Here is a 27,881-nt window from a genome sequence, read left to right on the forward strand (position 1 = left end):
AAAGGAGGAGGCTGCAATGCTTGGTAAGAAATGTATGCATTATCCTGCCCATGTAATTGTAACCCCTCTGTACAGTATGCTCTCAAATAAAATAAAATAAAATTTTAAAAAAAAAAAAAAGAACTAGAAAGTCGAGGAGGATAGGAAATAATGTAGTGGGCCCAGCTTCATGTTCAAGGCAGGGCTGGAAGCTAACGTGGAGCAGATCACTGACCACAGAGAGATGAGTACATGTCATTAAGGAGACTGGAATATTTTATGAGCTTTAACTCATTTTTGTACAGTTCTTCCGGATCTTACTCTCTACTTTTGTTCGTTTTTATTTTTCTGTTGGTTTTGAAAACTGCAGCTCTGTGGTAATTCTTCCACAAATCTTCCTGGTTCATCATAGCAGGTTTTCTTTTCCTTCTTGAGCTCGTTTAGTGTTTGCTTCTGCCTGTCTATGGCTGCCACCACATATCACTGTGCCACTGATCTTTATGTACTTTGTTGTCTACCCTATTGTTCTGAATATTCTTAGAGGGTGGGGCCTCTGGAGACTTACTATTCCCTTAATTCCAGAGCTCAGAAGGCTGACACAGGACAAGTATGTTGAATAAAAAATCGTTTAAAATGCTAAAAAAAAAAAAAAGAGAGTGTGGGTGATTACACATGAACCCCTCATGAGTCACCATGCTCAGCCTTCCATTTCCACTGTAACCAAACTGATCATGGCATCCAAAGGATTGAGTTCATGCTAAACTTTCCATTCAAAGGCAGAAACATTCAGTGCCTCCAAAGTTTAATGAGTTTTTGTTTCATTACTGTTTTGAGGGCAAAGCAGGGTACAAGCCCAGGTATTCCTCTAAACAAGAAAAGTTTCATGAGAAATTGGATTCCATTATCCAAGACAAATGACACCATGGAGAGATAGACACCTATTGGGAACTTGAGGGCTCATTCTTGTAGATTATCTCTTTTCATCTCTACCTACCCAGAAACAATGGAATTGAAGAACAATTAACTCTCTGTTGGTCTTTTCTTGGTCATATTATCAGCCTTAAATGTATTGACATCCTACTTGGGCAAGGCAAAAATATCTCTTAGCAAATGGTTCTATGGTAACTGCCAGTAGAGACTCCCCTACAACTTTGGACTTGGCAAGAAAATTTCTAAGCAAGAAAAATAATTTCAACCATACATCTGGTAAAACATAAGGTACTACCAGCTTGCTCTCAGAGCTAGAAAAGAGTCTTCCTGTTCAGATTAATTGCCACATACGCTGATATGGCCATATACTCTGATAAGAGAAATGCCTCTTTACTTTGGTTGAAAAGCTTTGTAGCAAACATGTCTTGCTTTGCATTTTTTTCCAGAAAATTATCTAAGTATTTTTGCTATCTACATACTAAAGAATGAAGTTGATCCTCTAACATCAAATAGGAAACTTAACTGAAAATGATTCATAGACCTAAATATATGAGCTAAAACTGTACAATTCTTTAAAATTATAGAAGTAAATTTTCATTAGCTTGGATTAGTCAATGGTTCTTTTACATGACACCATCAACACAAACCTCAAGACAAAAATTAGATAAATTGGACTTTATGCAAACAATTCTTCTGCTTTCAAAAGATGCCATCAAGCTATATATAAAACAACAAAAAAGTTAAAAGGCAATGCCAAAAATGGGAGAAAATACTTGCAACTGACATACCAAATAAATGATTATTATCCTGAGTATATAAAGAGCTATGACAACTTAACAATAAAAAGACAATAGAATTTAAAAGTACTCATGCCATTTTATATTAGTTTTATATTGCTTATGCACACACATATAAATATATAATAAGTTACCACATACTTGCTGCTTAAAGTAACAAATTTACTCTCGTATAGTTCTGAAAGTAAGAAGTCCAAAATCAAACTCATGAGGGTAAATTGAAGGTGGCATCAGAGCAGCTACCAGGCTCTAGGAGATAATTTGTTTCCTATCTTTTACCAGCTTTAGAAGGCTATGTGAGCACATAAGCCATATTCTGTCCATTCTTGACTTTTATTGTCCTGTCTCTTATTTTATTCTATCATTTCCTTAAAAGGACTGCTGTGATTTATTGGACTTTCCCAAATCAAGATTTTTAACTATATCTGGAAAGTTTTTTTGCCATATAAATCAATATCTTCACCAGTTCTAAGGATCACTACATGGACTCAGGTTGGGGAGTGGGGGCGGTAATGGTATTATTCACCTTGTCACAGATTTGATTATGTAGTTCTACAAGGAGATAATAATTGGCAATGATCCCATAAAAAGATGCTCAAAATCTTCATTCACTTGCAAATTATAAAACTATAATTAGGTAATGTTTCATGCTCTGTAGGCTAGCTAACATAAAAATAAATAATAACAAATGTTGATAAGGATATGGAGGAATAAAAACCTTTAGTACTGCTAGTGGGAATATAAAATGGTGCAGCTACTTGGGAAAATGAGTCTGGTAGTCCCTCATTCAAGATAATCAGATGATCAACATTTCTATTCCTAGGACATACCCAAGAGAATTAAAACATATATCATGCAAAAATCTTATGAAATTCATGCTCATAGAAGGAGCAAACCTCATCAGTGAATGAATCCACAAATTGTGGCATATCTGTACAATGTTATATATTCATAAAAGCGATTTAAATATTTATAAATCTTACAGCACTGATGAACCATGCAAATGTTATACTAAGTTAAGGAAGACAGATACAAGGTTCTATATGGTATAATTTTACTTCCATGAAAGGTCTAAGTAGGGAAATCCATATAGATATAAAACAGATGTGATATTTTGCAAGAGAGATGAAAATAATTAGATACTTCTGATTTTTTTTAAAAAAAACCACTGTTTTGTGTTTAAAAGAAAAAAATTTCATCTTTCCTTATTTGGATCCCCCTTATATTTGCATCTTGTCTTATTTCCCCATTTGTTAGGAAATGAAAAGACTTGGAAAAAATTATATTAAGTGAAGTAAGCCAGACTCAAAGAAACATAGGTCCCATGATTTCCCTTATCTTCAATAACTAGTATATGTCTAGGACAAGCGGAAGAGGTCAAAAGCTATGTATATATGACCATATAAGATGATGCAAAGTGACATGAACCCCAAGATAGGGACACAAAAGATTTTATCTTTCTTGCTGTTCTTTTAGTGTACTTATAATGTACTGCGTGATTTTTTTTGTTTCTTTGTATGTTCTTCCTCCATGATATAACCCCTGTTTTCACTGTATTTGATGTTGGTGCCCTGCATCTTATATATACATTTTTCTAATTTGGGGAGGGGAAAGGAAATAACAAAATGCTGAAATAAGGTTACAGGATGATCCCTTGTAACAACAAAATGTACAAGACATTATGTTGAAAAAGAACTTTAAAATATTGGTGGGGGTATGGGGAGGAGTAGGGGAGGTGTGGAGGAAAGGGACAGTAGGGGAAAAACAAAGGAGGGAGCTATCAATGCTCAATAGGAAATGAACTCATTACCTTGTTCATGTAACTGAAACTCCTCTGCACAGTATCTCTACAATAATATATATGATAAAAAATGAAAAAAGAAAAAAATTAAATGTATGAACTGTATCTCCTTAAAGCTGTCTTTTAAAAAAAAATCCTCTGCCATTCTTTTCTGGCATAAAAGTATTTCTATTTACAAATCTGAGAGATTCTTTCTTTAGTTTTAGAAAGCTTATAACTTTATATGGTTGTCCATTTAAAGATCTACTTTGTTGAAGTTCTTTAATCTATTCATCAAGTTCTTGAATCTGTTTACTAAGTCAAAATCACCTCTGGTTTGGGGCTTTATGTCCCTATGGTAGAAGTAAGAATAAGTAGGAAAAAATCATACTAGACTCCCATTTCCTAAGCCTAGAGGCAAGGAGGAGGATCTTATCTGTTAAAAGTATCAACACCGTATAAAGTTTCTGAATAAAACTTCTGTTTTCAAAGTTGAAATACATTACTGAATTGCTTTAAAATTTAGGATTAATTCAGTCAGTTTCTCAGTCACGCCACACACACACACACACACACACACACACACACACACTGGAGCAATAAACATGGATTTGTGGCTCATATTCCTTAACAGCGGTCCATGTAGCCCTAAAATTTCTGATTCAATCCTAGATCCTGCTGTGTGCTAAGGGGCAATTTCTGGCATTGTTTATGGGTCTAAGGATAAACTTCCAGCTCTTATTGAAAGGTAAGCAGCATTGCTCTGCTTCAGTGATAGTACGAAACCTGGAGTCCTTGTCTGCTAACTAGCTTTGAGACAATGAGGTTACAGATCTTCTCTACCTTGGCATCTCTCATTGTAACATAAGTCCTGTGAAGGGTCTTTGGGAATTCTTAGTTTTAAAATCATATTCTAATCAGCTGACCATTGTTGACAGCCTGAGAAGTTCAGAATGTTATTATCATAACCAAGAAATCAACCTGTGGTTTTGACTGAGTCTGTGGTTCTAAGAAGATCCACTTGTCCTAACATTTATGTACCACAGAGCTGATTGCAACTTTACATGCTGATAAGTCTCTTGTTATTCATTATGTCTTATACTCTCTCAAGAAGATAGGTTGTCATTCTAATGTTCTGAAACTGTATTTGTCATTTATTATAGCAAATACCTCTTGGGAATCTAGACCAAAACAAAATGATCACACAGAGATGAAAAATGCACTATTCTAATTCAAAAGTAGTCCTAGTTATTTTCAATCATTGATTTTCTTAGGAGTTATATCCTTTGTTTAGAAAAGACTAAATAGTATTTTAGCTTTGTGCAAATATCAAGTCCCTGAAAACTGCCTTCATAATTAGATATCAAAACCATACATGTGCTAAGGTTCCTGTCAAAAAAAATTAAGAAAAGAGCTGTACAGTCGTTATGTTTCTGGGATCATTATAGTAGAATAAAATAGACTTTGATATAGAAATGGACTCAATTCTAGCTACAACATAGAGAAGTAGGGATTTATAGCCTAAGAACTGGGTCAAGTTCAACTGATAGAAAATTGCTTAGAGGAAGCATTGGAAAGAGGAGATTCTTGCTGAACTGACCCAACAGGATTGTTGTTGAAGACCTGGGTGATCAGGTTGATACCACAGTGAGCAGCAATTCTGTCTAAACTGAGTTGCAAGATTCTTGCAACAATGAGCAAATATGAAACCAGAAGGATATTGAAGCCAAAGTTAAAGCCTAGCTGAAAAGGGGCCTAGAGGACTCTGACTGAAGTTTGGTTATGGAGAATTTTCATCAGTTCTTAAATTTCATTGAGTTCCCAAAATGGCAATGCCAGGCCAACCCTAGCAGGTTTCTGTTTAAGCTATGACAATGATAGAAGTTACATATAACATATTTTACCCAAGCAAACTTTGTCACAGGAACCACCATTCTCTCTTACACCCACTCTACCTCAAAGAAACACATCATGTATTCATTTTTCCAAAGGGCCAACTTTGGAAAGCCAAGGTAGAAATTAGGTTGGATTCCTCACAGTTCTAGATCAGAATGCTTCAGCACAGGGAGACAACCACCAGCCTACATACAACATGTAGCCCCTCCCCACACCCTTCTCTTACTAGCCCAAGAGGGGTTCTGAGTGCCAGCCTAGGACACCACAACTTGTATGCCCAAGGTCCACCTACTGCTGTTTCAAGTCATGGTCCTTTGATCACTTTTGAGCCTAGGTTTGAACATAATGCATGCACTACTAACCCCTGCAACATTAAACTGCGAAAGAGGCCCACATGTCATAGAAGCATCAAGTCCTTTGGGGTTTGGACTCCCTCCCCCCATAGTATGAATGCTAGTGTGAACACCAGTGAATCACAAGTGATTACCTCATCTGGGATGAGTAGACTGTCCATGCAATGGTAAACATGAAACCTGTGAATATATACTAGTAAAATTGACAAGGAAAATAGACTCCTTGTGTTTTAGGACCCAGAAACATTCAAATGGCTAGCCAGGCACCAATGGCTCATGCCTGTAATACTAGCTACTCAGGAAGCTGACATCTGAGGATGATGGTTCAAAGTCAGCCCAGGCAGGAAAGTCCATGACTCTTATCTCCAGTTAACCACCAGAAAATGGGAAATGGAGCTATCACTCAAGGTGGTAGAGCACTAGCCTAGAGTGCAAAAGCTCAGGGACAGTGCCTAGGCCCTGAGTTCAAGCCCAGGACCAATAAAAAATAAATTAAAAATAAATTAAATGGTAAAATATATATGTTATTAGTGAATGAATTCTTGCCCTTTAGAGTTTCTGCTAATTGAGTTTTAGGTGGTAACTGTTGTTACATCTCAAATTAATGGAGGATAAATTTTCTTTTGCCATAATGATACCCCATTTATTTGCTTTAGCTAGCAGTTATTTTCTTGACAGATGTATCTTTTGAACCTCTGTATATCTCAGGAACTTTTTAGACTCAGAATGCACTCTCATGTGTGTGTCAAACATCCTAGTATTTTTCATTAGTATATTCACCATGACATCTTTTCAGTCATGACATCACTGTCTCTCATCCATATTAGAAGTGTACAGCCAATTAGAACTGATGCATATCAGGCATATCCACACATATATAAAGGGTAAATGATATTAATTACTAAGCTAGGCACCAGTGGTTCACATCTATAATCCTAGATACAGAAAAGGCTGAGATCTAGATATAAGGACCACAGTTGTAGAGTTGAGTAGGTAAAGTTGGACTCTACCTTCAATTAACCAACAAAATTCCAGACTAGAAACATGGCTCAAGTGTTAGTGAAAAAGCCAACCCTGAGCATGAGGTACCTTAGTTCAAGTCCCAGTACCACCACATACTCCAAAAAATAATAATTACGAGTGATAAATCAAAATTGAAAGACAGCCTCTTTGACTCTACAATCTATGTTTGTTGGTTTGGTTTCACGTAGCACATGTTTGTAGTTACATACACAGGGACATAACAAAACCGATGTCACAGTGTTAAAATTTGAAAACAAAGGAATCTCCATACTGCTTTCCAGAGTGGTTGAACAAGTTTATATTCCCACTAACAGTGTAGTAGCATTCCCTTTGGGCCACACACCCACCAGCATATGGCCCAGCCATCCCATCCTGGGCATTTACACTAATGACTACAAACAGGCCACATTAAAGCTACCAGTACAACCATGTTCATTGCACCATTGTTTACCCCATGTGCCCCTCAGTAGATGAATGGATCAAGAAAATGTGGTATGTATACACAATGGAATTCTATATCTCCATCAGAAATAATGACATTGCCTTCATTCATAAGGAAATGGAAAGACTCAGAAACACTTATATTAAACAAAGCAGGCCAAATTCAAAGAAAAATAGGGTACATGGTTTCCCTCATTTGTAATAAATAAAACTGTTTTAGGATATTCTTAACAAAGAATCACAATAGTTCAATGGCTAGGGGCATATCACCATATAAAATGATGCTTATCAAAATGAACTCTAAGAAATAGAAACAAAGAGATTATTTTAGTATACTGTTTGCAGTTCTTTTTTCTTTCTTTTTCTTCCTTTGATTTATTCCCTATTGTTACTTTTTTAAAATTTCTGTACCCATTGTCTTATATATGTTTATCTGATTTGAAGAGAAAGAGAATCACAGAAACGGTGGGACAAAGGGTCAACCAATTCAACAGTGACACTCACTAGACACTATGTTGGAAATGAACTTTACAACCTGAGGCAGCAGTAAGTGCAGGAAGAAAACAGGAGAAAATGGAGGGTGTAACACTGTTCAAAAAGAAATGTACTTGTTACCTTACTTTTGTAACTGTAACCCCTCTGTACATCATCTTTAAAATTAAATTTAAAAAGAAATTGAAAACATAAATACATTAAACTATTTTAGCTCCTCAGGAAATGACTGATTGGTGGTTTATTCACCATACAACCCTAGATAAAACTCTGATAAAAGTTAAATATGTTTGTTTTTGAGTCTAATTTATTTCTCTACTTATAAAATGATGCATATTGCTTACAGAAAATTTGGAAAGCACAAATATTTGTAGACTAAATTAGAATCATTCACATGACTATCACTAAAGGATTTATTGTATTTATTCATTTCCAGAGCATTTAATGCACTTGAATACTTTTTCATTTAATATAACTGCCTTTTTCATTTAATATAACCATGTAGGCATTTCCTTGAATGACTGATCATATCCTGTGGGTTAAAATTGCTTAATTTGGCCAGGTGCCAGTGGCTCACACCTGTAATCCAAGCTACTCAGGAGGCTGAGATCTGAGGATCACAGTTCAAAGCTAGCCCAGGCAAGAAAGTCTTTAAGACTCTTATCTCCAATGAACCACTAGAAAACCGGAAGTGGGGCTGTGGCTCAAGCAGTAGAGAGCTTGCCTTGAACTGAAGAGTGCAGGGACAGCGCCTAAGCCCAGAGTTCAAGTCCCACGACCAACCAAAAAAAAAAAAATTACTTAATTTGTATTGAGCGTAAGACATTTCAGATTTTTTGTTAGACTGTAATACACATGTAATGTAATCTTTGAGAAAGGCTTTAAAATTAGGTACCTATTAGAAAATACAAATTCTGGTTTTGAAATTAACTAGTTCCAATGTTCATTGTTTTGTTGTGGCTATTGTTGATAACGATGATGTTTTATATCACAGACCAGAGGTTTTCCTTCACATCAAAGCAGATGTGAAGGAAAATTTATAATGGTAATCCTAGCTATTCATAATTCTAGGATCAGAAGAGAAAATCGAGGCAGAATACTCCATAAAAGTAGCTCTAAAGTAAACAGAAAAAAGCCAGGCTGGAAGCATGGCTCAAGTAGTAAAGCACCAGCTGTGAGCAAGCATGCTGAGAGTGAGAGGCCTTGGGTTCATATTCCAGTACCAGCAGAGAGAGACAAAGACAGAGAAAAAGAGAAGAAATGGAAAAAGAAAGAATAATAGATTACACAAGATAAAAGGAACTTTCATCTCACTAAGTAGGAACATTTATATCCATGGTACTCCTGAGTTAAGACAACTCACAAGTCACCTTGAGTCTGGTGGCCCAGAATTAATCTAGAAAACACATGCATGTTTTTGGCCCAAGTCAGTTTTGGCTTTGTAAGATTGGGTCTAGCATTTAGAACAGAGACATTCAACCATAACTTATAATAAAAAATGTGCCAATAATAATTAAAATGCTGGTCTTATTTCTCTTGTACTCCCATCTTCCATTGACTCCATTAATTACTGTAGTCTAATTTACTATCAATTACTTTAGAAGAAGGTAAGCCATTTTAAATATAATAATATTTCCTTTCAGAAGACAATGAATTAAACAATATATTATTAGCTACGTTTTTCTGTTCATGTTTGTATTCAATTCAGTATTTAATGTTAAATGTCTACGTTAAAATGTGAAGAAATTCCTAAGTAATGCCCACAAGTATACATTGTTGTTAAACCACATATATTTGAAATCTCTATATGCAGGCATCCTATTGATTACTCTACTGTGCCCAAAACTCATTGATTATTCTAATAATGTGTCAAAATCTCATCTCTTCTTCACTCTACGTCTCTAACATGTGTACATGCAGAAATAATGTAGTAGCCAAGCAGTCACTTTTCTGTGTTTAGGGACTGAGTGAAGGTAGTTCCAAGATGTTCTATTATTATTATCAGTGCCTATTAATTTATATAGAGCAGCTTCATTATGTTTGTATACATTGAATATAATGTACTTTAATCACATTCATCTCACTATTCCCTTGTTTATTCTCCTCCCCCCAATTTTTCTCTATGCTTCTTTTTATAACATTTTACCCCCTTCTTTATTTTTCCCTTACCATCCCTTTCTGCCCCACCTCCCCAACTCCTCCTCCCCCACCCAGAAAGTTGTAAAGTTCATTTTTTCAACATAGTGTCTTGTACATCTCATTGTTACAATGGGTCCTTCTGTATTCTTATTTCATCATTTTGTTATGTCCCTTTCCCTCCCCAAATTAGAAAAATGTATATACAAGATGCAGGGCACAGGAATCAAATACAGTGACAACAGGGGCTGTACCATGGGGGAAGAACATACATACAAACAAACAAACAAAAAACTCACATAATACATTATAAGTACATTAAAAAGAACAAGAAAGATAAAATCTCTTGTGTCCCTATCTTGGGTTCATTTACCTTAGTATCAGGTTATATCGTCATATGTACATAGCTTTTTCTATACTTCTTACATGTCTATGATATATAGCGATGCTATTCATACCTGGCCTTGCCCCCCTTATCCCTCTTGTGATTTTTCCCTTAACAGATTCACTTCATTTCTATATATCTATATTTTATATTTTATTACAGATAATATGTATATATGTATATTTAAGATTCAATTCCCCATAGGAAAGAAAACATTTGAAGTCTATATTATTTTGCTTAAATGATGATCTCCAGTTCCATTTATCTTCCTGTGAACATCTATCTCCTTTATGGCTGAATAATATTCCATTGTGTGTGTGTGTGTGTGTGTGTGTGTGTGTGTGTGTGTGTGTGTGTGTGTGTGTGTGTTTCTTTATCTATTCACTGGTTGATGAGCACCTAGACTGATTTTGTAGCTTGGCTGTTGTGAATAATGCAGTGATAAACACAAACTTCAGGATTTTCAAAGTAGTAGAGAAGAGGTTTGAACACAATGAAGTCAGTCACCAACTTCTTTGAAATGTCTGTGATTTAGGAAAAATTGTGTACCGCAACAAGCAAATATTTAAGCCAAAAGAGACTGTCCAAGGGACTGAGGAAGAGCAGGAAAGAAATCGGTGAAACTGGAGCTATTGAGGCCAGGCATTTTGATATGAGATTATTATGAACAGGTAGACACAAGATAGCAGGCAGAGAGCCATGGATGTTTTATTAAGTATCTGGGTTTTGTTGTTGTTGGAGGTGATTTGGTGATACTATGGCTTGAACTTAGAACCTGGAGCTCTCACACTCCTTTCTAGCTCATTGCTGGTACTCCACCACTGGAGCCACTTCTAGTCCAAGTTGTTGCTAAATAATTGGAGATGGAGTCTAGTAAACTTTTCCACCAAGGCTGGCTTCAAACCATGGTCCTCCAAGTCTGAGCCTCCTAAGTAGCTAAAATTACAGTTGTAAACCACTGGTACTTGGCAACTTGAGAGGATAGATGGGTCTGGGATGGATGGGGATAGAGAGTGATTACAGGGGTGACATTGATTAAGATGTCTTCTACTAATAAACTGGCAAGCTTAATTGAAATCCACCCTTTGTACAACTGCTTTGAAATACTAAAAATAAATCAACATGAAACACAGAATATTCCAATGGGAAAATGACTTAATTACTGCCTTCATAAGGGTTACTCTTAATGCTGCTGGAGTCTGGCTTAGCTGATATGAATGCCTGCAGGTGAAACCTGCAGAGGATAGCATGGTCATTAAAGTAATGAATGATGGTGGCTTGGGCTGAGATGCTGACCAAAAGACTGAGAAAAGTGGACAGATGTGAAAATACACATAAAGCATAAACTTGATAGGCCCTAATGATTCATTGCAGTGGTGTGGTGTTCTTCAAGTGAATCTTCTGCTTTCTCTAACCAGAGATCAGGTGCTGAGTATAAGATCTTTATATATACAAGACAACTCTACTGGAAAATTCAAAGGATGCCATAGAGCTCTGGGCCATGGTAAAGCAAGGTTGGAAGAAAAGTCATATGGCTGCATTTGGACAATGTAAACTTTACAGTGTTGATGAGGAATTCAAGGCTTGCATGTAAAAGGCAATTGAACATACAGGCTGGGAACTCTGAGATTTGTCTAGGAATGAACCTGGATCTTTAAAACCAAGAGAAATAAGATTACTTTGAAATGATATAGAAAAAAGGAAAAGATCATTTAAGATTATGTTTCAAACTTTTGCATAGAGTTAGAATCGAAGTTTTAAATTTGCTCAATGCACAGTCCTTGACACACATGGACAAATGAATGGGACTGGATTTCTAGATCTTTAAGGAAGTAAGCTGCAGCTTTATAGAAGTACATCTTCCCAACTCTTCTAGTAATAATTTCTATTCTTCCACACTTAAGCAGAGAGCTGTATATTTTACCAATCCCAATTTTTACTATGGCTCATTGTTCTGGGTATAAAAAATAATCCAAATAGTGTTACCTGTGATGAGAAATTCATGGCTTCAGTGAATGGATGATTAATCTTTGGTCAAGTAATTTCCATTTTACATTTTTGCTCTTAATCAAATTGAAAAGTAATTGATATCTGATAGATTAAAATAATTTTAATGATGGATCATAAGACTTGATCCCATATGTTGGAAGGAATTCAAAGTTCTCTTTCTATTCCTGCATAATTTTATGTGAACAAGATTTCTCAGCACTTACATATATAGAAATAAATCAGAGGAGGGAGGGAAAGTGGGAGAAAAATGAGTGAAGGGGTAATAAGTTTGACAATAAATGTACTTATTACCTTATTTATGTAACTGTAACCCCTCTGTACATCATCTTGACAAAATTTTTTTAAAGAAAACAGAAATTCTTTCTCTTGTCTTACTTTAACATTAGTTAATCTATGAAATCATGAGTTAATCATAAACTCTACTTTCCCAATTAAGGAAGGAATCCCCAATAGAACTGTATTTTATTGTTACAGATTTTTATAACTTGAATTTTATAAGTTCAGGAAGCAAAAAAGAACACTAAAATTTCAAAATACTCAAGGAGATCTTGTTCATTCATATTTCAAATTAAAATCATGATATTTGTAACAGGAAAACTATGTACAACAGTATAAGCAAAAAATGATACATGTTCTGGGCACCTGTGGCTCACACTTGTAATCCTAACTTCTCAGGAGGCTGAGATCTGTGGATGGCATTTCAAAGCTAGCCTGGGCAGGAAAGTCTATGAGACTCTTAGCTCTAATAAAAACTATTCAGGAAAAGCTGGAAGTGGGGCTGTGACTCAAATGGTGGAGCCCTAGTCTTGAGGAAAAGAATCTCAGGGACAGTACCCAGGCCCTGAGTTCAAGCCTCAAGACCAGTAAAAGGACAAAAAAGATAAATGACAAGAAAACAAGACCAAAACAGGAGAACTAACATGTGCTTTGTGGGTTTGTTTTTTGTTTGTTTGTTGTTTTTGATTTGTTTCATTTTGGTCAGTCATGGGGCTTGAACTCTGGGCACTGTCCCTCAGCTCTTCAGTTCAAATCTAGCACTCTACCACTTGAGCCACAGTGCCACTTCTGGTTTTCTGGTGGTTTATTGGAGTTAAGAGACTCAAGGTCTTTCCTGCCCTGGCTGACTTTAAACTGCGATCCTCAGATCTCAGCCTCCTGAGTAGCTAGGATTACAGACGTGAGTCACTGGAGTCTGTTTTTGTTGTTTTTATTATTTGTTTGTTTCTTTTTTTGTTGTTTATGGGGCTTGAACTCTGGGCCTGGGCAGTGTTACTGAGCTCTTCAGCTCAAGGCAAGCTCCCTACTACTTAAGCCACAGCTCCACTTCCAGTTTTCTGGTGGTTAATTGGAGATTAAGAGCATCATGGATGCTCCTGTCCAGGCTGGCTTTGAACTGTAATCTGCATTTCTTAGCCTCCTGAGGATGGCAGGCCAGAGTCAACAGTGCTCGGCTTAACATGTGATTTTAATCTCCATCTCTTATATATGAGTTTGAAAAGGTAGCCTTAACTTATCTAATTCTAAGGTAGTTTTGCAAAAAAGAAAAAAAAGTATCAATATCTTCCTACCATATTTCTCAATTTTAAGACTGAAACAGAAGGTTTTGCACAAGTGTTTTATAAATAGAAAACTGTTAGATAGATATAAATTAAATACCAGAGGCTATTGTAGCTGGCACAAGGATCCTAGAAAATGCGTGAGTTTTTAATTATAGTTTTCATTTATCTTCTGGAAGCTTCTTTCCTTCAATGACCTTGTGCCTGTGACCTCTTCTACACAGTTCCTTCAGGAAATTGCCATCACAGGCTTCCCTGCTGATTTTGTGTGCTCCAAAATGTAGTCTCCTGGACAGTTCTAAGGTCATGCAGAAAATATGAATCTCAGCCACCAATGGGTTTGTCTTTCAAAAGAGAAAATGATAAAATTAAATGTACCCTATCACTTCACTGGAAACCAGAGAGGTTTTATGAGCAAAGATATTCTTCTTGGTGCCCTTTTTCCTCAGGCTACCATCCCTGGCCTTAGAATTTTCATCTCTACAGCTGAGAACAAATTTAAGTGACTGAAGGTACTTTTGCAAACACCAGTTCAACCATTAAGCCAAAGTGGCTGTATCTCTGGTTTTATGAAATCAAAAAATGTCATCAGTAATTTCAAAATGTGTCATGAGTTTTCATCACAAAAAATTAATTTGAATTTCTGTTAGAAAGTGGGATGTAGCCTAGGGAGCAGTGGGGAGTGTGGATATTATGAAATCACATAAACAATAACAGCTGATTATTGTAGCTCAGAAAAGGTCAGGAAGCAGCATTGCTAATCATCTACCCTTGAAAATTAGTACCTTCAGGCAATTTAGCATCATCTGCTATAAAGAGAATTGCTCACAACCTTTGCCAGTACCAAAATCATTCCAGTAATTATGGGTTTGAATTTAAGAAGGTCTTCAAGCTAGAACTGTCAGAATTCAAACTTGGGCAGCAAGATTATACACACTTTATTGTTGCCAAGCCCAATTTGTTAATTTATCCCTTAATTCAATAATTTGGTATTTTACTGTTTCTTAGGCACCTACTATAGAGTCAACACTTTTCTAGGCACTAATAAGTATAAAGTAGTCAACAAATCAGATAATGCTCCTGCTTTAAAAATCTTACATTTTTTTTCTGTTGGGCAGTAAATGTACAAATATATAAAATAGAAGAGCTATGAGATTGAGACAGGAAAAATAAGATGAGAAGTGCCTGGTGCTACGTTGGACTATGTAGTGTTGGGCTTGTCTAAATGATGACTGTTTTAGGTAGGAGAGGGGGGAGAGAGAGAGAGAGTGACTACGAGGGATTGAACTCAAAGACTTGGGCTTTCTGCTCAAGGCTGGTGCTCTACCATTTAAGAGCCATCCCTCCTTTTCCAGATTTTGGCTGGTTAATTGAGGTAAGAGTCTCTTGGCTTTGTATGCTTGGGTAGGCTTTAAACCATGATTCTTAAATCTCAGCCTACTGAAGAGCTGAGATTATAGGTGTAAGCTATCAACACTGGGTGTTTTGGGTATGATCTTAATGATAAAAAAAGATCCAAGAAGATAAAAGGAAAAAAGACTTTTAAAGCCAAAGTAGCAGCAAATTCAAGTGCCCTAAGACAGGATTGAGCCAGACATGTACTAGGAAAGAAGTGGAGTTAGGAAAGCTGAATGAATGGTTACAAGAAGAACAGTTGAAAATGAGAACAGAGGAGTAAATGGGAAGCCAAGGCTTCATAGGTGCCTATGTTTTGTTTTAAATGGTAAAGGAAAAGCCTAGAGTGTTTAAAGAATGGATAAGTAACTATCTTATTTAAATGTAAAATAAAAGAATAGGGGTAGAACCTGAACCAACATGTTAGATTGATAAGCCCAAGATGGTACTAGTGGAGATGGAGAGAAGTGAATGGGCTGGGGTTTATGCTTGATGGCGTTAGATGCCATTGTTCTGGCTGATAGATTGAATATGGATGGTGAGAGTAATAATGGAACTGGGAAAATTGATTGAGTGGCAGGGCCTTGTTCCATGAGGAGCTGTGTAAACCATTAGTAACAAACAAGAAAGTAGGTTTCTTTTCTCATAGTCCTTACTTTCTACTAGGGAAGAATATAAGAAATAAGCACAAATTAATATGAAGTAATATGTTTACTTTTATAATTGTAGAAATCTTTGACATTGTTTCCCCATAACAGCCAGTGAATTTATTCCCCATAATGTTTGACATTTATAAGCTTAGGCATCTTTAACAATGCTTAGATATTTTAAACACCTTAGAAAATACTAGAATGTCTTACCATCAATATGCTGTGTATGTGTGTAAGTATGCAGCTTATCACTTGGCTTGTATGAGTTACTCCATAGCTCCAGTTTCATTGGGCTTTGTCAAATAGTTTCTCATAGGAATCAAAGAGCAGTTCAAACATGAGGAAAGATTATAAGCAGTTTGCTGCATGCTAAATTCTTGAATTCTTGTTCAGGGGTCAACTCTACTATTTTCATAAAAATCAAACATTAAGAATTAGAATAACCACACATCTACTAACCTTGAGGCTAAACTCTAAAGTTAGAAAGAGGTTCTTAAGCTCCATCTTGTAAGTAGGTGATATAAGCTATTGTCCCTAAGCTGAGAGTTTGTCCATTTCTCCTTCCTATTCTCAAGTTCATGGGCCAGTATCTTTATTGTTCAACTCTGTCCTCTGTGAGTATACATTACCCAGCAAATGCTCAATAAATGTTCTTTGAGTGTGTTTTTGATGTATATTAATAACATCCCTCAACTACTCTGTGAGGTCTTATCAGTAATCATTTGCTTTGGTTTAGACCTTCCCCTTTACCTGGTGTCTTTCTATGAAAATGCAAAAATACAAATAAATGACAGTTTATTTCTTAGGGTGACTAAATTTGAACTTATTTTCCTTTTGTTAGAAAGGATGAAGTAGCATGAGAAGATCCAGTATCCTGAGACAAGGTCACTGGAAAAGCTGTGGATATTGGAAGCTAAGATGTCACTCTTAGAAATTTAATTTACTTATTCATCAAGCATATGATCTGTCCCAACTTTGTGTCACACATCTTTTGAGGCACTAAACATACAAACATTAATGAGATACCATTTCTCTTCTCAAGTGATTCATTATGTATAAATGGAGGAAGAAAGAACAAAGTGTTTCCTCTATTTCTTTCTCTCTAACATCTAATCCATCTTATATAGCTAGGAAACTTTAGTCATTCTCTCATCTTCTCTCTCCCATGCCAGTGGTCTAGTCTAGGAAATCAACTCTCTTATTCTGTAGTAGCCTCTAAAGACAATCCTTGCCTTCTACTCTAATTCCATCCTCCAAATCTAACCAATTCTCCCTCTCCACAATGTGCGTGGACAGCTTTTCTAAATTCAGTGGTAGCATTGCACAAAACAATCAGCTCCATTGTCTTTAAGTTCAAATACAAATCCCATTACAAGCCTTAGAAAGCCCTGTAAGACTTGATTTCTGCTCCTCATCTATATTGTTTTTGCACTGAATTTTAGTTTTATTAACTCACCTGCTAAATTGTAAAGCTACGTCAGTACGGGCTTTAAAAGGTAGCTGTGGTATGGCACCACTGGGTATTGGAGGTGGATAATCTAAGTGTAAGGAGGGGCCTCAATAATGATTTGTATGATGATTGAAGAAAGTATTTTTATAACAAGAGACAGGATTTAAAAAGTAATTAGTAAGCAGATTGTTTAAAGATTTGGGTGTATGTGATATTCTTTGTGTTTTAGTATTTTTGTTTGTTTTTGTAAAGGCGTGTGAACTGAATCTCCATTCAGCAGAGCTATCACTGAGCACTGCCATAAGAAGTCTTTATGTGAATTAGAAAAGGTTTTTCTCTAGTTATTACAAATAAGGGAAAGCATGGAACCTCTGTTTCTCTGAGTCTGGCTTACTTCACTTAATATAATTTTTTCGAAGTCTTTCCACTTCCTTACAAACAGGGCAATGTCATTCTCTCCAATAGAAGCATGGAATTCCATTGTACATATATACCACATTTTCTTGATCCATTCATCTACTGAGGGACATCTGGGTTGATTCCATATCTTAGCTATGGTAAATAATGCTGCAATGAACATGGTTGTGCTGATAGCCTTGTTTGTGGTCATTTGGGTAAATGCTCCAAAGTGGGATTGCTGTGTCATAGGGGAGTTCTATGTTTAGTCTTTTGAGGAACCTCCATACTGCTTGTCAGAGTGGTTGGACAAGTGTACACTCCCACCAATGGTGCAGTAGGGTTCCCTTTTGGTCCTTCTTAGCAGAGGAACACAATGGCTCAATAACTATGTGGATATAACCATATAAAATACTGCTTATCAAAATGAACTCCAAGAAATGGAAACAAGATGAATTTTTATTGTACTGTTTGCAGTTATTTTTTTCTTTCTTTTTTCCCCTTCAGTTTATCCCCTGTTGTCACTGTGTATATATATATATATATATAGATATATATATATATATATCTGTATTCTTTGTCTTGTATATAAATTTATCTGACTTGGAGTACAGAAGGGGAATCTCAGAAATGGTGGGACAAAGGGTGAACCAATTCAACAGTGACATTCACTAGACACTATGTTGGAAATGAACTTTACAACTTGGAGTAGAGGGGAGGGAGGAGGGAATGGGAGAAAATTAGAAAAGGGATAACACTGTTCATAAAGAAATGTAATTATGGGCTGAGAAGATGGCTCAGTGGTAGAGCGCTTGCCTTGCATGCATGAGGCCCTGGGTTCAATTCCTCAGCACCACATAAGCAAAATGAATAAAGCCGGAAGTAGTGCTGTGGCTCAAGTGGTAGAGCGCTAGCCTTGAGCTGAAGAGCTGAGGGACAGCGCCCAGGCCCAGAGTTCAGGCTCCACGACCGGACCAAAAAAAAAAAGAAATGTAATTATTATTTTTTAGTTGTGTAAAAATAATCCCTTTGTATATCACCTTGCCAATAACATTTAAATATAAAAAAACAGAAAAGGTTTTCCTCCTTTAGCAGGCACAGCTTAACACCAAGGCACTGCGCTAGTCTGGATTCCTCTCTGTACTTACTAGCATCTGCAGTCATGTAGGGCGCCCTGACTCCAGATCCCTCTGAGCACTCTGAGTGTCACAAATAGGCCTTCCAGCAAGCCATGCTCTGATTCCCCTTTCTTCCCCGCTGCAGAAATTACAAAAACTCTGCTTCCTCTATTATGTACAAACAATTATAAGTGTCCATTATGTGGCTTCTGAACAAGGTTTAATTTGAAGAAAGAGCTGCTTTGCTTAGAATTTTGAAGTGTTTGAAAGTCTGCCAGTGGCAATGGAAAACAATTGAAGGCTATCAAATATGAGATAAAGCAGTCAGGTTTATATTTTAATAGCATCATTTTGGCAGTGAGTTGAAAGGAGATTACAAGGTACAAAGCTAAAGACAAGAAAACTAGTAACAATAGTTTTTAGAATCTAGTTGATTGACAATAAGGGCAAGAGGAAAATAAGGAGAGAAAAATGGTCAAAATCATATACATACATATACACATATCAGTATATGTCTTTTTCTCTCACACACACATGTATATATGTATAGAGACAGAGATAGAGACATTGAGACAGTGACCAATGTGTGGCTAGGAGTTGAAATCCTCCATTTCTGGTGATGGCATTATTTACCTGGATGCAAAGGGAAGTGGATTTGAATGGAGAATAATTAAGAATAGCTTCTGCCTTTGGTCCATTTGAGGTACACGATAGACTTCCATATAGTCTGAGCTGACCTTTAATTTCAATTATCAGAATACCATAGTTAGAATACAATTTTTAAATCACCAAGTTCAGCTTAAAGACCATGAGACCTTCTGGCTGCCAACTTAAGTGTCAGGTAGTAGCACCAGGAGTAGAAATCATGCCTGTTTTAATAACACTATTTTCTTTCCACTAGTCCATGCTCCTTGTGGTTCTCAACATTCCCCTGAAATGTCCATTAATATCATAAAGCAAATGGGAAAGTTTGTAATTAATTGTATGTACAATAAACATTCATTTCTAGGGCTGGAGTAGATTTGAATATGCATTTGTATATATTTATATTTATTATCAGGGCTTGAACTCAGGGCCTGAGTGTTATACTTTAGCTTTTTCACTCAAGGCTTGTATTCTACCACCTAAACTACACTTCCCCTTCCAGCTTTTGGCTGTTTAATTGACCATAAGGATTTCAACAGACTTTCCTGCCAAAGCTGGCTTTGATCTATGATCCTCAGACCTCAACCTCCTGTGTAGCTAGGATTATAGGTATGAACCATTGGTACCCAGATCTAAGATATATTTCTTAATGTGTAGTTATCACTGTGTTGGGCTCTGCAGTGTACCAAATCAATCCATAGCTTTTAGATGAGAAACTACCATGTGTTTGTACTTCAGGTCTTGTGAACAATAGAGACTTGAGTGCTTTGAAAATATTACAGGAGGTTGTGGAGTGTGCGCATGCCCTTGCATGAGCTTGTATTTGATTGGATATTTGAGAGGTAAGCAAGAAGTGACATGCCTGGACCACAGTTTGAGAGACATAAAAAATGGTTGAATGCAGAGGTCATCTCTGATCCTATTCTCTCTTAAGTGACAAGTGCATACACAGAACAAAATAAATAAATCACACTTTTCACTGTTTTAATGTTAAGCAACACTTGATAAGTTTTGAGGGGAGAGGACCTTAGAAAAGGAATGCTTCTGGAAAGTGAATCTGGTTATGTGTGTCAGGATCAGGTGGTTAGCCTGACTTCAGAAAACCCAGCGAGGAGACTACTGCAGTGATGGAATCCAGGTGGGAGGTACCAGCACTTCATCTCATGGAAGCTGACAGGAAGTCTTGTCTGTGAGCAAAGTATGGTACTGAGCTGCATCAGTGATGTCCACAACTATGATTCTCTCCCTTTGAAATCTCTACCCAGTGCCTGTTTTCCTTGTTACTCCCATTAAGTTTCCTGGCTTGAGATTTGTTACTGGCCTTTCTTGATTCCCAGGAAAGAGCCAAAAGACCAATCACTGGTGCTGAAATAGCAATTTCTCTCCCAGATCGTGGAAAACTGTGATGTTTCCCAGATGACAGCTGCAGTGAATCCTGCAAGCATTTTATAGAAAGGAAATGAAGTGGCAAATGGAGAGAGAAAAACAGTGCATTCACTGTAGATGGCTTCTGTGGATCATAAACCTGAATTCCTTTCACCCAGAATTAAGAGACGAAAGCAGAAGCCTTATTTCTGAAGTATAGAATGGAATGGATATCAGTTGGTCTTGGCTGAACGAAAGGAGTCAGGAAAAGAGTTTCAAATATAAAATGCATGCTAGAAAATGGTTTCAGTGTGCACACACTCAGTTTGGCAGCTGCGGTTTCCTGGCCCAGGTCCTTTGAGACTTTATTCAACATGAAAACCTTCAATTTGAGGGGACTGAATTCATAGTCAGAGCTCAGGGTTTTCATCATAATTGGTGTACATAAGGTTGAGACCTATTCATTTTGGAATGGACTACATATGAGCTCAGAAGAGTGCTAACTCCTAGACCTAGAGCATGCCCTAGACCTAGATTACTGGGACCACCTAAAACTTTGGATATGAACCATCTCTCCTGTTTCTGACCTACTGAATCTAAAACTATAGAAGAAAGGAAGAAAGTGTAACTAAATGGTAGATTGTGTGCTTTGTTTGTATAAGCCTCTTGATTCTATCCCCAATAACAACCCCCACCTCAAATATAAATATTCTGAGGATACATAGAGCCTGGCTATCAGTGATTTAATAAGCTTTCTAAGTGACTCTGGTTCACTTCAGTTTTAAGAACCATTGGTCTAGACTCCATTATTTGTCTCGACCTTACTGATTTTAGTCTGATCCTTGACTACACTAATTGTCAGTTGGAATTGGACCTTCAGTAAGTCTCAAAATTGTTTTTATTAAGCCAAACATATATGGATTAAGTGCATGAGATTTGAGATTACCTAGATATAATTTACTAATATTATTATAAACATCTTTTCATTTCTGCTGTAAAATTAAAGCAACAGTATACACTTTTCATTATATTTGTTTAAAGAATATATGTATAGTATATAATATATCTATCTCCCAGTATGTGCTATATATTATGCCAATTAAATATTCCACAGACAACAGTTATGGTTCTGTTTATCAACCTAGTACCTTTATATTTGAATGTCAAATAAACTCAAATAATATTTAGCTCAAGTGTGTCCCAAATATGTATTTGAATAGAAGAAATAGAAATTTGAGAGCTTAATACTTGGGGTCATTTTCTTCCACATGGACTAAAATATTAAAAAAATCTATTCTTCATTTTTTAATCTACAATTTATATTTAACTGAGTATCTCGTATTTGGTTTGCTGTTTATTAATCTTTTGCAGTGATTATGTGATGTGAAAGGAGACTGGCGTAACCAATTATGCAAGAAATGGCTTCTTAGAAGATAAGATAAACCTGAATAATTAAAAATGAGAATAAGCTAATGTAGATAACTGTTGAAAAGTGTTGAGCACAATACCTGGCCTGTACAAAGGAGAAATTTTATTGGCCATTAACAAAGATCAACCTGGATTTACTTACTCAAAAATGAGGTTGATCCCACAGACCCTAAACATATCTTCTCAAAGGATGCATTGAACAGCTCTACCCCAGAGAGAACAGCCATGGACAGAGCCTCCTGGGACATCTGGAGGATCCTGTCTTTCTTTAAGCCCCTGCTTTGTCTGAAGCTTAATCTTGCTCCGGATAGATTCTTGGTATTTTAGTCAATGTGGAAAAAAATGAGCCTGAGTACTAAACCCTCACGTTTCTATTACCTCTGTTCAGACAAAACTTCTGAACCCCAAGGTTTCAATCCTACATTCCCCAAAGCAAAGACTGGCCAGACTTGCCGAGTGATCCACATTAAGCTTGACTGGCCTTGTCATGAATTTGTCAGTTCTTCAAACGTGTGACTGTTTATTGGGTTGCCAACCCAATTAACAACCCAAGGTAGCATAAAAAGATACAGCTACATTGGCAATTATCTGATGCTTCCCAACATTTTCTACCTTTTCTTTATGGAAAGCTATTACATTATTTTTTATACTTTTATTTTAATGCTCTTTTGTCCTTTTATGAGGTCAGTGAAAAAAGTGAGAGGGTTCAACATGAAGGAACTTTAGCTGGTGCTAAGAGTTTAATAAAAGAGCAAAGAGAGCAGACAGACATAATTAAGAGGGCTTATAATAGGTTATGGTGATTTGGAGCTGTTCAAGTAAACACTGTGTGTGTTTGTGTGTGTGTGTGTGTGTGTGTGTGTGTGGTTGTTGTTGTGGTGGTGGTGGTGGTTCTTTCTTCCTTCTCTGTATTTAGCAGCATAAAGTACCTATCTTTTCTCAAATGAAGTTTTATCTTATTTGATCTTACCCTACCTTTAAGTGACTCTAAGAACAAAAGAGAAATAAGCCCTTTATGATATCTTGCTTTCATGTCTCTGGTTTCATTATAATGCACATAAAATCTGTGGTGTTTTCCTGTTTTTTAAAAAATTGTTTAAATGACTGGTTGTTTTTTCATGTGTACAATAATTCTCCAGCTAGTATTTTTGCACTGTCATGCATGATTTTTACCCAAGACTTTAGACACTGACCATATTTCTACATGATTCCCCTCTTGGCTTTCTAATTAATTCATCTATATAGTGAAGAAAAAGAATAGGGGACAATAAAAGGAAAGTTAATTAAGGGACATTCTTTAATAACCAACACCTGATGGAAAGTTAAATTTCAGATCTTGTGATTTAAAACCCATTTGTGAATCAAATCTTGAGCGTCTGTGTGGTCAAGTGTAGTTTAAATGATACAGAGAGAGTCAAAGACAGTAGACATGAATTGGGAAAATTCTGCCAAGTGTGCTGATGTTCAGACCCTCTGAAAGTTTTCTCAGGGGCAGGGGAAGGGTAATATGAAAGGGAAATTACATTATGCTCTATAAGACTAGAATTACTGAAAGCTCTATTTTTACATTTTTCTTACTCAAAATATCACTCTTCTCATCTCTTCCTCCCATATACAAGATTTAGTAATTTCTTCCAACATCTTAATTTTAGTTCTCTTCATTACTACTTTCCTTTTAGTAACATTTTTTCCTCCACTCTGATTTCTTCCATGTGTGTGTGTGCGAGAGCGCGCGTGCACGCGCACACACATATGTGCCTGTACTAAAGCTTGAACATAGGACCCGGCACAGTTCCATAGCTTATTCACTCAAGGCTGGTGCTCTACCACTTGAACCCCAGCTCCACTTCTAGCAATTTTTGGTGGTTAATTGGTTATCAGAATCTCATAGACTTTTCTGTCCTGGCTGGCTTTGAATCATGATCTCTGACGCCTGTGTAGCAAGAATTACCAGCATGAGCCACCAGAACCCAGCTTGTGCTAAGTATTTTAATTGTACTATTTCATTTATTCACCGCAGTCTTGTTATCTTTAGCTTCAGATGGACAAACTGCAGCTTAGGGATGAGAAATGAGTTTCCTAAAATATACAGCTTCTAAGGTTGGGTAGAGATCCCAGATGTATGCGGGTGTGGAGAAGATTCCCAGGCCTTGGTCTTCAGTTTGGCTGTGATAATGTCCATTGTAGACAACATGGAAGGAAAATAAAATAATTATTCATTTAAAATCAACCATACTTTCCAAATCTACAAAGCCCTAGATCTAACACTTTAACTATCTTTCTTCCTTTCCAGTTCTTTTTATGCATATTGAACAGGAAGTTTTTAATTTTTAACACTTACTATGATTTTAATTTTAAATAAGTTAACATCCTTAAAATATATAAAATCAGAAGTATTATTTAACAAAGAACCTGTTTTGATACTTTGAAAAATAGCATATTTTATATGTTATTTTAAGTTATCTCTTCAAAATAGAATAAATCATTTATTAACTATTATTTGACTTTTCAACAACCTTGCATCATGTTAGATAATATGTCATTGTTAAGTAAAAACAAAACATTGAGTTGTGATTCTCTGACTATATGCTAATGGAAAAAAAATATCCTTTATATTTTTATGCAGTTTCTTCAAGGAAACAGAATTATAAAGGGAAATTCTAAGAAAAGGCTACAATTAATTTTTAATCCAGAACACTTCTAGTCTATAAGAAAAACTGATACAGAAAAATATTTTAGACTTAATATCTAAAACAACAAAGACTGAGTGAACTGTCAACTATGCCCAAAGACTGAGGAGAAATTCTGTATACAAATGGATTTCTAATACAATGGCTCAGAACTATGACCAGCTGTGCTTTATGCTAGAAGATTGATTCCTTGGTCTTTAATGATATATTTGTATGTTTCAAAATGAATACAAGAAGTGACTTCCCTCACAAAGGTTATCTACTTGGTACAATGAGCAAATTAATTCTGAATAGCCATGACCCTCTAGCCAAATTCTATTTCAAGTAACTGGAAGGAAAGGAAGTTGAATGCCCTAGTTTGGTTTGGCATTCTCTCATTTCTTTTGAGAATTTAACTGTAGACCCTTCCTCCTCTTCTTCCTCATCCATTTAAAAAAAATTTCAAACAATTAACTCAGTACTTCTATATCGGCACAGATAGGATTTCAAAACTAGGTTGAAATCATGCCTCCATCCTTACTATTATCATAAATCTGTCATTGAAATTCTACTCTTCATAAAATGGGGATCAATGCTTTGAAATGAAGAAACTATACTAAAATAGCACATGCTAGGTGCTCTAAAAAATTTTTAATTTCCATCCTGTGCACTTTCTAGCAAATCTCTGAGAATACCTTTGACCCAGTTAGGAAGCAGCAATGACTTTCCTGTGTATTACAAACTACGCATATACTTATATATGGCTCTCTCCTTGCTCCTCTCCACACCCCTGGGCAAGCATCCTTTCTTGGGATACTGTAACTGACTAGGCCATGACCCCACCTAACACAGAACTGGGGCTCAAATGAAGGCCTCCTCACTTGCTAGTTCTGTGCTCTGTGCACTATACCAGTGCCTACCTCTTCCACAAATTCAGAAAGAGCTATCTGATTTGGGATGTGTTTTGCTTATGATAGTAATTGACAATTAATGATTCTATATTATGCAAAAAGAAAAAATAAGTAGAGTTTGAAGAGATATAGCCTCCAGACATTTCCTCTTAAATGTCAGCCACTCCCTTTTAGGAAAAGCAGTGTTTTAATATATTAGTATTCTAAGTGTAGGGTGGTAAACAGTATGTTTTTGCATTATCATGGGATGGCAAAATTACCCATTCTCAAAGGACCAGCTGCAGCAGGGTGACTGGCACCCATGTTGCCTACATTCTCACTATTTTAATTGGTAGTTTCTGGGATTTTATTTTTTTAGCCAGAGAGGAAATGTATGTGTAAATCTATTAAAGCCATACCATCTGCTAGTATGAAATAGCACCAGTGGCTCTTAGTGATATTCCATGTCAGGATTTCAAGGCTGCTAGTGTTCTCATTGAGGCAAGCAAGAAGCTGTATCTCAGATAGGCACAGAAAAAGTATAGAGCAATAAAGGACAAAATTTTTCCCCATGCTATTTACAAGATATATCTAATCTGATCCTGCAATTTGAATTGATATGTACAACATCCATAAAATCATCTATCAAATTAAAATTAAATACATATGGAGATACAAGGGGAAAGAGCCTGAATTTTTAAATAAGAAGATTTAAGATCAACTCCAGTCTCTACCCAAATTGCTGTCTTTATTTATTTATTTATTTATTTTTGCCAGTCCTGGGGCTTGAACTCTGGGCCTGGACACTGTGCCTGAGCTTATTTTGCTCAAGGCTAGTGTTCTATCACTTGAGCCATAGCACCACTTAGGCTTTTCAGTAGTTTATTGGAGATAAGAGTCTCACGGACTTTCCTGCCTGGGCTGGCTTCAAACTGTAATCCTCAGATCTCAGCCTCCCGAATAACTAGGATTACAGGAGTAAACCACTGGCACTCTGCTTGCTGTCAGTTTTAAAGGAAGATCTTAACTACTTACAAACATTCTCATTTCTATAATGTATAATCACTCGCAAATATTCTCATTTCTATAATGAGACTAATGAGGCTTGTTACATCAAATTACAGAGACTCCTTTAGTTGAAAATATTATACATTAATAATAAATATTGCACTTCTATCAATAACCATTTATTAGAATCTTATTACATCCCAAGGTCTATGGAAGGGCTCATGTGCATATCACTGAATTTTGTTGTTGCTGTTGCTTGATTTTGTTTTTGAGATGAGTTATCTTTATGTATCTCAGGCTGCTCTCCAACTAGCAATCCTCCTGCTCCAATCTCCTGGGTGCTGAGGTACTAAGCATGCAACATCATGCCTAGATTATGTTTTCTAATTTAGTCCTCTTCTCTGAAACCTTTCATACTAGATACAATGATTATATCCAACCTACAGATGAAAATGTGGAGGCTTAGAGAAGTTAAGAAAGTGACCAGTAGTTATAGACTTAGCAAACGGAGGACACAATAAGTGAACTTAGTCTTGCTCTTCATTCAACAAATACAAAGCTTTGGGTGCTGATGGCTTAAGCCTATAATCTAGCAATTCAGGAAGCCAAGATCTAAGGATCAAGCTTTAAAGCCAGTAAAGGCAGACATCCAAAAGATTCTTTTTTTTTTTTTCAAAAGATTCTTATCTCCAATTAACTAGCAAAATGCCAGAAGATGTGTATCCCAAGTGGTGGAGCACCAGACTTGAGCAAATAAAAGCTAAGCAAGAGCAAGAAGCCCTGAAGGCCATCCCCAGTAATTGCATACACACACAAAAATAAATCTAGCTAAGTAATAAATTCCTGAATAATATTGGACAATGGAAAGAGGAAGCAAGAAATGGAAGTTTCGTGGGCAAATTATCATGTTTACTTATTTTGGGCCACTGTGTAAAAAGACTGGATGCAAAGATGTCAAGAGATAATCAAGGTTGATGAGTCAGAGAGATGATAGTGTGTTTAATCAGGTGGTGGCAAGGATGCTAGAGAAGCCTGAATAGGGGAGAAACTAAACAGGTACAGTTGAATGTGTGATGACCATGGCAAAGG

General features: G+C 36.4%; 1 protein-coding gene across 11 annotated transcripts in view; it reads left to right on the forward strand.

The window, feature by feature from the left end:
• The window catches only part of Dlg2 (discs large MAGUK scaffold protein 2), a 2,085,086-nt gene that overhangs the window by 1,483,208 nt on the left and 573,997 nt on the right, over positions 1–27,881 (forward strand). The gene's annotated exons all lie outside the window — the stretch shown is intronic.

The sequence above is a fragment of the Dipodomys spectabilis genome, unplaced genomic scaffold, assembly GCF_019054845.1.
Source record: "Dipodomys spectabilis isolate Male_0828 unplaced genomic scaffold, ASM1905484v1 ptg000003l, whole genome shotgun sequence".
Taxonomy (NCBI): Eukaryota; Metazoa; Chordata; class Mammalia; order Rodentia; family Heteromyidae; genus Dipodomys; species Dipodomys spectabilis.